Here is a 13,647-nt window from a genome sequence, read left to right on the forward strand (position 1 = left end):
ATCTTTGGATGAACAGTTGCCCATTCCTCTTGAAGATTAGGTGGATCTTGTTTGGTGCCGAATGAATATTGCAGAGAAAGAGGTTGAGGAACAAACACACTCAGCGCTCAGAGTTTGAGGAATGAAAAGTTTCAGAAAAACAAAGAAAGTCATGTACTAGAAATCTGATATAAAAACCCAATACTCTGGAATTACTCAACTGGCCAGACAGCGTCTACGAAAAGGGAAAGTCACTGTTACTGATCTGAAGCTCTTTGTCAGAACATTTCAAGTCAAGTCACCTCACTTTCTATTGTCACTTTGATCATAACTGCTGGTTCAGTACACAGTAAAAATGAGACAATGTTTTTCAGGACCATGGTACTACTTGAAACAATATGAAAACTACACTGAACTACGTTAAAAAAAACAGAAAAAAACTACACTAGACTACAGACCTACCCAGGACTGCATAAAGTGCACAAAACAGTGCAGGCATCGCAATAAATAATAAACAAGACAATAGGCACAGCGGAGGGCACTAAGTTGGTGTTAGTCCAGACTCTGGGTATTGAGGAGTCTGATAGCTTGGAGGAAGAAACTGTTACATAGTCTGGTCGTGAGAGCCCGAATGCTTTGGAGCCTTTTCCCAGACTGCAGGAGGGAGAAGAGATTGTATGAGGGGTGTGTGGGGTCCTTCATAATGCTGCTTGAAAGCTCATTATGAGTGAGCATGTAGTCACAATCCTAGAGTGATATAACATGGATACAGGCTATATCCAGCTTGTCGGTGCTAACCAAAACAAAAAGCACTGGAGGAATTCAGCAGGTGAGGTCGCTTCGATGGAAATAGGCAGTCAACATTTTGGGGTGGGTCAAAATCTTCACATGCCCACCTGAGCGAGTCGTGCTTTCCCGTATTTGGCCCATAACCCGCAAATTTTTTTCGAATTCAGCGACTCATCCAAATGCCTTTTCAATGCCGTTACTTCGAGCGCTCGTTTCACATGCGCACTGGACAATTGAAAGCGTCCAGCGGAGGGGCAACGTGCGCGAGTTGGTGTTCGGAGTTTGCTCGGGAGAACGCGGCCTCCCTCCGCTCGGGGCGCATGGCTTCCCACGCCCCCTCCGCAGCGCCGTGTGGGCGGAGTGACTGATACGCAGCGGCGCAGGCCGCACAGCCGTAGGCCATTTTCCGGCTGCTGCTCGCTTCTTGCCCTTTCCAGCGGCCGCTGCCGGGCACCGGATGGCTTCGGGTGAGCGAGTGGCGTCGTTTTGGGTTTTTGTACGGATGCATCTTTCGTTCAGGGAGGGGAGGAAGCGAGGGCTAGAATTTAAATGTATGTAGCGATGAGTGGACGATTGGATAACTGACCCGTCTGTGGCGGTGTTGGTTGTAACAGGTAATCGAGGCTTGTTGTGCGCGTATTGGTGGCGTATCAGGGATTCTATCATAATCGGTTAGACATGTTGCCTCGTTCATTTTTATTTTGTGTTGCTGCGGTGTCCGTCGCTACTCCCGGGGGTCTCCAGTGTTTCTCAAGTGGAGTACTTCCTGTCAGGGAATGCTGGCAGGCATTTCAGGAAAGAGAGAGAGAGAAAGTGTATTCAAATTGAAAAATGAGATTTGTAAAAAAAACATTTAATCCATCACGACAAGCTGAAGTGAAGTATTTTTAAGGTGTTGAAAAGGCTTGTCATGTTGCCAGTTGGATTAAAACATTGCTTACTGCTTCCTGAACACTGTCAATGCAGCGGCCAAATCAGAAACAGCAGGGCAGGACTGGATTTCGGAATAAATGGGGAAAAAAAACATAACAAATTTGTAAAAGGAGGATGGTTGCTAAAAAAAAATAATTAATGAAGGTGCCATGGAAATTTATGGGCGGTTAAAGGCTTGACAAACACAAAATGCTGGAGTAACTCAGCAGGTCAAGTAGCACCTACGGAAAGAAATAAAGAGGCGTATCTTGTCGAGACACTTCACCAGTGGCTGAAAGATTTAAAGCCTTCTCGCCGCCCCGGCAAAGCGACGACCTCATCCATCCCGGACACGTTTCTCCCCTAATCGGGCAGAAGAGGCAAAAGATGGCCTGAAACGTCAACTATCTGTTCAATTCCATAGGTGCTGCCTGACCTGCTGACTTGTGTGTTGTAGGAGATGCAAAGTTCCGAAAGCAGTATAAACACAGAAATCTACAGCACGTTGTGGGCCGAAGGGCCTTGGTGTTGTGCTGACCATGTAAGCTAGAAACTGCATAGAATCTTCCTACTGCATAGCCCTCTATTTCTCTAAGCTCCATGTACCTGTCTAGGAGTCTCTTCAAAGACCCTATTGTATCCATCTCTATCACAGTCGCTGGTAGCAGATTCCACACACTCATCACTCTCTGTGAAAAACTTACCCCTGACATCCCCTCGGTGCCTACTTCCAAGCCCCCTCGTGTTAGCCATTTCAGCCCTGGGAAAAAGCCTCTGACTCTCCATACAATCAATTCCTCTCATCATTTTATACACCTCTACCACGTCACCTCTCATCCTCTGTCGCTCCAAGGAGAAAAGGCCAAGTTCACTCAACCTATTCTCATAAGGTACACCCTCCAATTCAAGCAACATCCTTGTAACCCTCCCCTGCACTCTTTCAGTAGTGTCCACATCCTTCCTGTAGTGAGGTGACCAGTAACACTAGGTTCAAAGACAGCTTCTGTCCCACTGTCATAAGACAATGGAGCGGTTCACTTTACAATACGATGGGCTCTTGTTCTCATAATCTACCTCACTGTATATCCTGCCTGCACTACACTTCTCATTAACTGTATTCTGAGTTCAGCCATTGATTTTCCTGTGTATGACAATGCGCTGTTCCACTGAGTATCGATGGTGTACAAAGCAAATTTTTCATTAGTAGGGTGTAACTGACGGCGCGGGATCTTACAGTGCTGTATATCTAGATCTGTACAAGAAAGGAGGGAACTGGGGTTGCATTGTGAGAAGCCAAATAAGGGTAGGACTTCATGGTGCCCTTAGAGTGCAAGTTGATTAAAAACTAGAGGATGTAGGTTTAAGGTGAGGGAGGAAGATTAGTCACAGGGCACTACAGCATCGAAGTGGGCTTTGGCCCATCTAGTCTGTGTCAAACCTAGTCCCATTGAACTGCAGCTAGACCATTGCCCTCCATACCCCTCCCATCAGTGTTCTTATCCAAACTTCTCTCCAATGTTGGAAGTGATCTGCATCCACCATTTCTGCTGTCCGCTCGTTGCACATTCACACTCGGAGTAAAGAAGTTCCCACCCCGGTGTCCCTTAAACATTTCACCTTTCATCCTTGACCTATGACCTCCAGTTCCAGTCTCACCCAGCCTCAGTGAGGGATAAAAGCCTGCATTTACGATATCTCAACCCATCATAATGTTGTAGACCTTTATCAAATCTTCCCTTATTCTCCTATGCTCCAGGGAATGAAGTCTTAACTGATTAAACCTTTCCCTGTAACTCAGGTCCTTGTAGATAACATCCATTGCTTTTCCTTAATCAACTTTCTTGATAAGCTCAAAAAAACAAAATATTGGTTAAGTCATGACCTGCCCCACACACACACACAGCCATATTGACTATCCCTAATCAGGCCCCTGTCTTATCCGGATACTTAAATATCCTGTCTCTTAGATACCTTTCAATAATTTTCCCACTGGCCATCATACTCACCAGCCTATAATTTCCCAGTTTATTCTTAGAACTTTTTTAAAATAAGGATAAGATAAATTGAGGGTCTTGGTCCAAAACATCGACTGTTTACTCTTTTCAATAGATAGTGCCTGGCCTGCTGTGTTTCTCCAGCATTTTGTGTGTGTTGGAAGGATAAGATGGTCTTTTGAATACATTGAAACATTTTGTTTAAAAAAGATGCTGTAAATTTAAAATAAAAGCAAAAAAAAAAATTGGGAAGACTGAACCGGCCAAACAGCATACAGAGAGGAGGACAGATAATTTTTGGGTCACTGATCCAAAATGAGAAATATACAGAAATGTGAATGTTGGGAATGAATCATTGGAAAAAGAATTTTGGAAAGGAAATTAACTTCTTTTTGTATGTGAAGGGGGTTTATGTCATCGGAAGGAGTCAAAGATGAGATGATTTTGAGAGAAGGGAGTTTATACTAAAGGGTTGCACAATGCTGTGGAATTGTTACATCACAGCTTCAGGAACCTAGGTTCAGCCCTGAATTACGACACTGTTTGTTTCCTTCAGGTGCTCCAGTTTCTTCCTGTATACCAAAAAACACAGGGCTGTTAAGCTGTTGGAAGTGTGTAGCTGAGCAGTGGGATATGGACAGAGTTGATGGGAGGTGAATAAAACAGGATTTGCATAAACAGGTGCTTGATACTTGGCACAGACTCTGGTTGAAGGACCTGGTTCAGTGTTACATGGCTGTTATCTGGCTGATGTGAGCGGCAGGGCTGGACGAATGCCACATAGCCCACGTTCAGAGTGGAGACCTGAGTTGGACAGATTACCAGAGTGGAAGGGTGAAAATTGCAGTTATATTGACCCAGTGGGGGCAGGTGGAGCCAATCAACATGTAGCTGAATAAGGAGAGAATGTGGGCAGTTCAGGGTGTAAAGAGATTTTGCAGAAGGTGGAGGCTGAGATGATGATAAGGGTGTTGATCATGAAATAATTGTTTCAGTAAAAGTACTATGAGGAGCACTGAGTCAAAATAGTGGTGGTTAGTTTTTATAGAAACTGAAACAGGCAGTATTGATGATGCTATAAACAGCTGTGTTGTGTCTGGGTTCACTAACAAGATTGCTCAAAAGTAGGAGTTAGCTCAGGAATACTGTACCACTTTGAAGTAGGTTTTCAGCCCTTGACCGGAGTATCAAGCAATTGAATCACAGAAACACTCAGCAGGGAAACTAGCCTAGCATCCCTGCTCGCAAATCCCACGCATCTTGGGCTCTCTGAAGGGAAATCCCACTTCTGGAGGCCAGTCACTGCATGCATTGGAGGCAATGGGTGATAGGATCTTGACTGGCCAGAGCATGAAAGGTTATGGGGAGAATGCAAGAGGATGGGTTTGAGAGGGAAATGGATCAGCTATGATGAAATAGCAGAACAGACACAGTAGGCCAAGTAGCCTAATTCTGCTTCTATGTCTTACGGTAAATGTTGACCATGAATAATTGTGAAGCCAAGGGACTGCAAAGGCTATCAAGGCTTAGCAGTCATCTTCATTCAAACCAGAATTCGATACCTTCTGCAATATTAATGGGATTGAGTGATATGGTGATTGTACTAGAAACTGATCATGATCTTGGTGATGATGTTGCAAGCTTGAATAGGCAAGTGCCCTACTATTACTTGTATCCCTCATGTTCAAATGTCAAAAGATGGTGTAAAGGACTCTTGGGTAATCTGAAGAGTCTGAAGGCCCTGTAATACACCACAGGGTGGTGCCATTATAGAAAATAACTTAGCTAAGATTCAAACTAGAAATAACCTTGCAAAGGAATCAGATTAAGATGAGCTGGTAATAGTGGAGGAGGTGGGTACTGTAACACTAAAAGCTACAGACTGTGATATGCTATCCATGGAACAGAAAGTAGATTCAAGGAGTTAAAATGGGGAATGATGGCTGTTTTGAAGAGATTATACAGAAAAATTGGCAATTAAAGGCAATGGCGGATGTTGTTTTGAAACTGAAGATTATGAAAAATAAGTTGGGTTGCGACAGTGGAAATTATTCCTGTGTGTGAATGATTAATAAATTTCTCAGCAATAGGATGGTACTTAATATCTCAAATTTGCAGAAATTTAGTTTGGTAATTCATAAGATTGTTTTCCAGAATTTTAAATTTTATTAGGTCATTTATTCTAAAATATCAATAATTTCATGGTTTTGGGGTTTAATCATAAATCCATTTTCAGTTATTTTATTTTGTAGTGGCTAAGACTGGTCCTGTTTTAACTCATAATTAGACCATAAGATATAGGAACTGAATCAGGCCATTTGGCCCATCATGTTTGCTCCCCCATTTCATCATGGCTATTTCCCTGTCAGCCTCAAACTCTTACCTTCTCCCCGTATCCCCTCCTGCCCTGACTAATGAAGAATCTATCACCCTCTGCCTTAAATATACTCAGTAACGTAGCCTCTACAGCTGCCTCTGGCAACAAATTACACAGATTCACCACTGTAGTGGCAAAAATTGATCAAAACAAGACAATTGCCACCAGCCTGTGACCCCAGATGGAGTTGTTATACTTGTGTGACACACCCACAGCTTCAGTGATTGGTCCAAAGTGTCAAATTCTTTATTCTGATCCTTTAGTAGGAATTAGCAAACATACGCAAGCATTATTGAGCAGAATGCCAGTGGTCAGCAAAGATATGACCTCTGCAGTCCCAAGCTACAAACTGCCACAAAATAAGCCTGAACACTTATTCCTTTCGACTCTACCACTTCCCTGCTAATGTGTGTGGTCACCAGAATAAACGCGTAACTGGCTCCTACGTTCCAGCTCTCTAATTATTATACTAGAGTAATGACAACTACTTGTTACTAAAACACAGGAGACATGAGATCTCAACACTTACACACGTACCCTTTTAATGCAGTCTATCCTGGATTGTCTTCTTCTGCCAGACCAGGTTGTCCATCTTGACTGCACTAAGGCAAATCTGTCCTGAATTGCTGCTGCCAAATCACATCCAAACACAAAGTGCAAAACCTTTGGCTGAGCATTGTCTCTTCTACCATCATGGTCTCCTTTCAATGGTCCAAGCTGGCATTGTTCTGACTGCATAGGGTCCATCAGTAACACTGCAAATCACTTGCAGTAGCTCAGATGCCTTGGGCACTTTCACCCCTATCAACATCAACTTTTGAATCAATTTCTGGCAAATGAGCACACTTCAGGTGAAACTTTCTGACGAGGAATGTTCCTTTTGTGTACAGCTGTATGGATGTTAAGCTGTTCACAATAGCTTTCACTATCCAAGCCAGCCATTTCCAATCCTCAAACGACATAGTTACAACATTCTCTAGACCCGTGGTTCGTCAGGGAACACGCGTTCCTTTTGCCTGTGAGTTTGAGCTTTGTCAAGAGGCTCTCTGTGCAGAACACTGCTGAGCTTCCTTGATCTACGAAAGCATAATGGCCATATGAGGCCATTAGATAACAGGGCGGCTCTTGCTACAATGTTTGCTTCGTTTGTGGCTTGTTTTGAATCTGCAACCTTGTCGTCCAGTCGGAGGATGAGTTTGTGATCCAGTTTTGTTCATGCCTTTAATTAGTGCTGTTGATCTAGATTTGTATGGTTTCCCAAACACTGGGTCTTCACTTGCCTTTCGATTAAAGCAATGTAATACCCTGGTTTAAGACCATGCAATATTTTATTAATAAAGTTATGCTGTTGGGTTTTATTATACTACTTGTACTATTTTATTTTCTGCCGATTTTCTCAAAATGCAATAGGTGTTCCTTTTCCCATTTGTGATACCTTATTCAGGATTAAGCTGTCAAATCATCTGAGAATGTAGTATATGCTTACAATGATTCTTTTAAGCAACCTGCAATGTCTTAATCAGGGGAAAAATGCCTTCAACCACGCACTTTAATCTGAGCTCCAGAATAGCTCTGATTGTGAATTACCTTTTTCCCATAAGCTTTTTAAAGAGAAAGCAATGAAATCTGCCAAAAAGAAACTCTTCTTTAATGTGCCTGTGTAAGGATTATCATTTCCTTTTTCTCTGGTTTTTGTCTTAGTATTGTATAGTAAATGAAAATTATCATCTTTCTTTCTCTGCTATTTACTCAGAAGTAATAAACTATTTCCAGTACTAGAGGGTGCAGCCTCAAAATTGAGGGGCAAACCTTTAGAACAGTGGGAAGGAGGAATTTTTTAAGCCAGAGAGCAGTAAATCTGTGGAATGCTGTGCCACAGGCTGGTGGAGGCCAAGTCTGTGAGTATATTTAAGGTGGAAGTTGATCGTTTCCTGATCAGTCAGGGCATCTAAGTATACAATAAGAAGGCAGGTGTTGAAGGCAGGGTTGAGTAGGATCCGGGATTAGCTGTGATGGAATGGCAGAGCAGACTTGATGGGCTGAATGGCCTAATTCTGCTCCAATGTCTTATGGTCTAATTACATTATACACTCGGGTACTTTTGTTTTGCTGTTTAAGTTAAAAATTTAGTTGATTAAGTTAGGCTTGTGGAATTAGCCAATAGGATTTTGTGTTTTGGAGAGAGTGCGGGAATAAAATCAGGAGCCATTTTCTAGAGAGCTTGTGATGGAAGCAAGAGAAAGAAGGAGAATGGAAACAGATAAAGAACATGGTGTGTTGCTCACAGAACCTGTTGGGAAGGACAGATACTGCTGTGGGAGAATGGTCTCACAGAGACTGCAGGTAACTTTTAGTTAGCTCATTAGCACAGTATGTTGAAGAAAATTTGATGTTTTTTCCCTTGGAAATCCATGAATGCTTGGTTCCTGATGCAGGTTCTTTGGTGCAAAGCTGTTTCAGTATTGTGAGTAACTGAAGTGAAGTAAACGGAATTGATTGCTCCACGATTACGTGGACAATATAGACTTACATAATGTGATGGGCCTTTTCTTTAATTTGTATTATATAGTATAATTGTCTTTGTTATAATTTGAAAACTTTCATCAATAAAATTCTGATCTAAGTTTGTACTGGTATGAGTAAAATCTGCTGTTTCTTGGTGAATGGTAAATTTGCATGGTTGTGTCAGTGATTATATAGTAATTGCTTTTGGTTTTCCTTGGAAGATACAATTCAAATTTTCTGGTTGTGTTTACCCAGATCATATTTACCCTAGAAGTGTTTATTTAGTGGAAATGACCTTTCCATCGTTATTCCCATGCATTGTTGTGTTATGTTGCTGTGAGCCTGTATTCACAGTAAAGGCTGATTTATATTTGTGTGTCGCATCTATGCTGTAGGTACCACGTACCCTACTCCGTACCTATACTGTACCCTACGCTGTAGGGTGACGTGCACCTTCCCAAAAAACTGATGCATCACGACGACGCAAACTGCAACAACTGTGATTGGTCCACTTGGTAGCATCGCATTTCCATTGCTTCTTCTCCGCCATGTCTGTACACCGATGCAAAATAGATGAACCAAATCGTAAAATCTCCCTGCCGACATGCAAAATGTTTGAAATGCGTTTCCTCGTCCATGTCTCTTACAAAGAAACTCAACACTGTGGCATAGAAACCCCACTGCCAACTAGCGTTTTGGCGCACACCAACACATGCTCACTGCGGCGTAGAGTGACGCAGAAGTGAAAATCAGGGCTATGGCGTAGCCTGTACGCACAAGTATAAATCAGCCTTTATAGCTAACTCATTATAGGCTTGCGGTGGAAGGGTTACATCAACTATGTCAGTGAAAGTAACTGAATGGTTTTGCCTTTCTTGCAATTCATACACTGCCGATCTCCATTCTTTCCAAAGTTCATTGGACAAATTTTTTATGACAGTTTTCATATTAGCAAGCACGGGCAACTCATGAATGCCCTGCACATCTCCCATAGCGCTGCAACAACCTTTAAGAAAAAGGCAATACTTTTAAAGGGCTTTTGCATCATCTAATTTAGTAGGCCGCCAAGAAAGATCCTTTGCCGTGTAGGCCATGGCGATTACCTCCAGCTGCTGGAACACTTGCAGCCATTAACACTTTAACTTGTGTTATCTTGGCTACAATTTCTTCCTGCATCTTAAGCTCCTCCATCTTCCTTCATAGTTGCTGTGCCAAAAGATCCAATGGAAATGAGCCTTGCACGTGCAGTGCTGCACACAACATGCTTTATTGCTAAGTTGCTTATCTCGGAAGCGCAGCTGAGTGAGCCTGTTTAACTGCAGCACTCCGTTCCAGTCGGTCCACAGCATCAGTCATGACCTAAACTGTGGGGAGCCCAAATCCCAGAGGCCTCGCAACGGTGTGTCATTCTTTTATACCCTGGTCAGTACTGTCCACCACTACCTGGGTCGATCCTTTGCCTAGGTCAGGGGTCAGCAACCTTTACCACTGAAAGAGCCACTTGGACCCGTTTCCCACAGAAAAGAAAACACTGGGAGCCGCAAAACCCGTTTGACATTTAAAATGAAATAACACTGCATACAACGTTTTGTTTTGCCTTTATGCTATGTATAAACAAACTATAATGTGTTGCATTTATGAAATTGATGAACTCCTGCAGAGAAAACGAAATTACATTTCTGTATGCAACAAAAACATTTTGAACTCCGAAAAAAAGACGTTGGGTTGAAGGTTACTTTTAAGTAAAATACTCAACGTCTATTTGAGTCCTTCTTGTATTTATGAAAAACGCCAAACTTAAATTTGCCGCCAGCAGCAAACCAAAAATAACGTCAGCCAGCTGTCAACCTGAAAAATAAAAGGACTATTTCACTGAACAATGAAAACATATGAATATACGTAAAATAATAGGCAATTAAAATATTTATCATACTTGTTCAGGTTGACTCACACCTGACAATGCAGTCGTATTCAGTAGGGATGGATTGATGCTTAGGGGAGTGACCAGGAAGGATAATGTGTTTTTTTCCTCTCTGAACTCACAGAAGCGTTTCCCAAACGATGTTTGCATTGCGATGATTGCAGAATGTAAATACTCCAAATTTATCAAGTCGTGACCTTGTTTGAACTCTCTCAAATTGGGGAAGTGAGACAATGTGCCTTTCTGTAAATCTCTGGCAAGCAACGTCAACTTGCGCTCGAATGCCAAAACATCCTCCAACATGTGCAGGGCTGTACGTCCTTACCCCGTTGAAGAGCTGTGTTCAGCGTGTTCAGGTGCGCTGTCATGTCTACCATGAAGTGTAGCTTTTCCAGCCACTCTGGCTGTTCCAGCTCAGGAAAGGTGAGCCCTTTGCTGCCCAGGAAAGTTTTCACTTCTTCCAGACACGTGACAAAGCGTTTCAGCACCTCCCCTCTGGACAGCCAGCGATAAAAACACGTTGTAGCGGTGTGCTACACGCAGTCAGTAAACTGCAGTCAAAGATAGCTTTATTCGAACTAAACAGCCTTGCTTTTAAGCCTCCCTCAACCCGCCCCCCATGGGCGCGGATGCTGCAAAAGACACGTACTCACAAACCCCCGTAGGCTATCTCCCTTAGCCTGAACGCTGGCTAATTGTGAGCCGGTTCGGATGTGTCAGGAAATGGGTCGCCACAACGTCTTATTTAGATTGTACAAGATCACCATAATCTTCAAATTTAGATTTACATTTCAAAAACTAACAAACTAACATAAAATACATTTTAATTAAATACTGACCATGTAGCGGTGTGCTACACGCAGCGCTAAAATTACGACACGGAGTCGGTAACTGCAGTCGAAGGAAAAAACTTTATTCGAAATCTTCAGCCTCACTTTTAAGCCTCCCTCAACCTGCCCCCCGTGGCGCAGAGGCTCCAAAGCTCTGTGCTCGCAAACCCCCGTAGGCTATCTAATTGTGAGTCGGTTCGGATGTGCCAGGAAAAGGGTCGCCACAACCAATTATTTCTCAAAGCAACAGGGAGCCGCAGCACAGACGTAAAAGAGCCACATGTGGCTCCGGAGCCGCGGGTTGCCGACCCCCGGCCTAGGTCGACCCGCACGTGACCATTGCCTTGGGCACTGCAGGCTCAGATCTGCAGAGACAACACTTCGGCCACCTAGCACTCAGGTCACCCTTCCCCCACACATCACACTTTTGCTATCAGCAATTGTTTCTTCCGCTCGCTGGCCGACATTTTAGGATTCTTACTATAGCAAGTTCTTCCTGATTTCCCCCAAAACTGTTCCGACTTTTCCTCCAAGTGTCGAGGTTTTTCGTGCCTCACAAATGACCAGGAGACGCAGAAGATTCTTCAAGAAGGGTTAAACTTTAATTTGCAAATCAAAGCTGAGACAGTCAGTGAGCTAGTCGCTGATTGCCCACCGATCCTTGGACACAGCATTTTTTATAGCAAAATCCTGGTCCAGTTTCACATGTACGTCCCATTGACTTAATCATGTTCCAATCCACATCTCCCAGCTGTCTCTCACCAACACACCATCTTCTACATTCTTAAGATTTCATTCTCCTACTAAATTGGGTACATGCATAGCAAACAGCAAGTTCAAACTACATAATCTACATCAAGGCTGACTACATAGTTTTGGTTACACAGCAAAGGAGTTTAAAGCAAAACATCTCTTTGCTACCTCTCATTACCACACCATTGTCTTCTACATTCAATTGGATACATGCATAGCAAATAGCAAACTTCAAAGCTGACTACATCTCTTAGCTACCTTTCATTAACATATATTAACACACCATTGTCTTCTACATTCCTAGCATTTCATCTTGGGTACATGCATAGCAGATAACATTTCTTTAGCTACCTCTCATTAACATACTATTGTCTTCTACATTTCTAAGACTTCATTCTACTAAATTGGGTACATGCATAGCAGACTGACTAGTTACACAGCAAACGATACAAGTTTTATACTCCATAATATTTTTATACTCCAATACAAGTCAGGCTTATTTCTGTCTGTTGCCTTGTGTGCAACTCGGCTGAATCAACCTCCATTTTAGCACGTACTGATGTGGTATCAAACACGTGGGACATCGAACTGCTAGCAACAGAACGTGATACAGGCATGTTAGACATGCAGTTTGCAGCTTGTACATCATCCTGTAACTCATTGTCTTTGTATGTGGTACAGCTTGCACTTTGACTTCGTAAATATTTTCCTTTGCCCCAGGGAACTTGCCTTCAATATTGTGCGTTTGCTTAGTTGCTCCCTCAGCTTCAAGTTCACTGCTGCTAATGGAAATTATCTTGTCTTCCAAGTGTGAAAATGAAACAATACAGTGCCAGTTTCATTTCAGCTTTTCAGTAATGGGAGCATTTCAGTTATTTCTATTCTTCAGCTTTTCAAACAGAACACTTTAGGCAGCCACCACTGCAGCTTTCACAGCCAGCAAATTAGACACAGCAACTTTTACCACTTCAGAACTGTGTTTTCAGGTTGAAGTGTGAACAAAACTGTGTTTTCAAATACAAATTCACAGTGTGAACAACAAAGAAAAATTCATATTGGCCCCAAGCTGCTCTAGGTTGGTGTGAATGCTGATGTTTATTTGGTATAACTACTAAAATCTTTGACAAAATGTAGCATATTGTGACCCCAGACAGAGTTGTTATACTTGTGTATCATGCCCACAGCTCCAATGATTACTCCAAAGAGTCAAATTCCTTATTTTGATTCTTTAGTAGCAATTAGCAAACATACAATTAAGCAATATTAAGCGTGTTCTCAGTGGAACGAAGGTATGATGCCCGCCACAAACTGCTATGAATAAAGCATGAATATTTAACTTATTCCCTAACACCCCCTCCTCCGCTAATGTGACTAGTTACCATAATAGCATAATAAATGTACGACACAGAATATGGTGCTCTTACAGCTACTCTCTGGCTAAAGAAATTCCTCCTCACCTCCATTTTAAATGAACGTCCCTCTACCATGAGGCTGAGTCCTGTGGTCGTAGACCCTCCTACCATGGGAAACACCCTCTCCATATCCACTTCTTTCAACATTCGATAGATTTCAATGAGATCTTTCCTC

At 42.6% G+C, this 13,647-nt stretch overlaps 1 protein-coding gene across 2 annotated transcripts in view; it reads left to right on the forward strand.

Annotated features, from left to right (window-relative positions):
* The first annotated feature begins 1,062 nt into the window (after positions 1 to 1,062).
* Positions 1,063 to 13,647, forward strand: part of b4galt4 (UDP-Gal:betaGlcNAc beta 1,4- galactosyltransferase, polypeptide 4) — a 39,361-nt gene continuing 26,776 nt past the window's right edge. Inside the window, exon 1 of one of the 2 annotated variants that reach the window (XM_059968084.1) lies at positions 1,063 to 1,235. The gene's annotated coding sequence lies outside the window, so the exon portion shown is untranslated. The other variant, XM_059968085.1, reaches the window with a different exon arrangement.

The sequence above is a fragment of the Hypanus sabinus genome, chromosome 4, assembly GCF_030144855.1.
Source record: "Hypanus sabinus isolate sHypSab1 chromosome 4, sHypSab1.hap1, whole genome shotgun sequence".
In the NCBI taxonomy this organism is placed as follows: domain Eukaryota; kingdom Metazoa; phylum Chordata; class Chondrichthyes; order Myliobatiformes; family Dasyatidae; genus Hypanus; species Hypanus sabinus.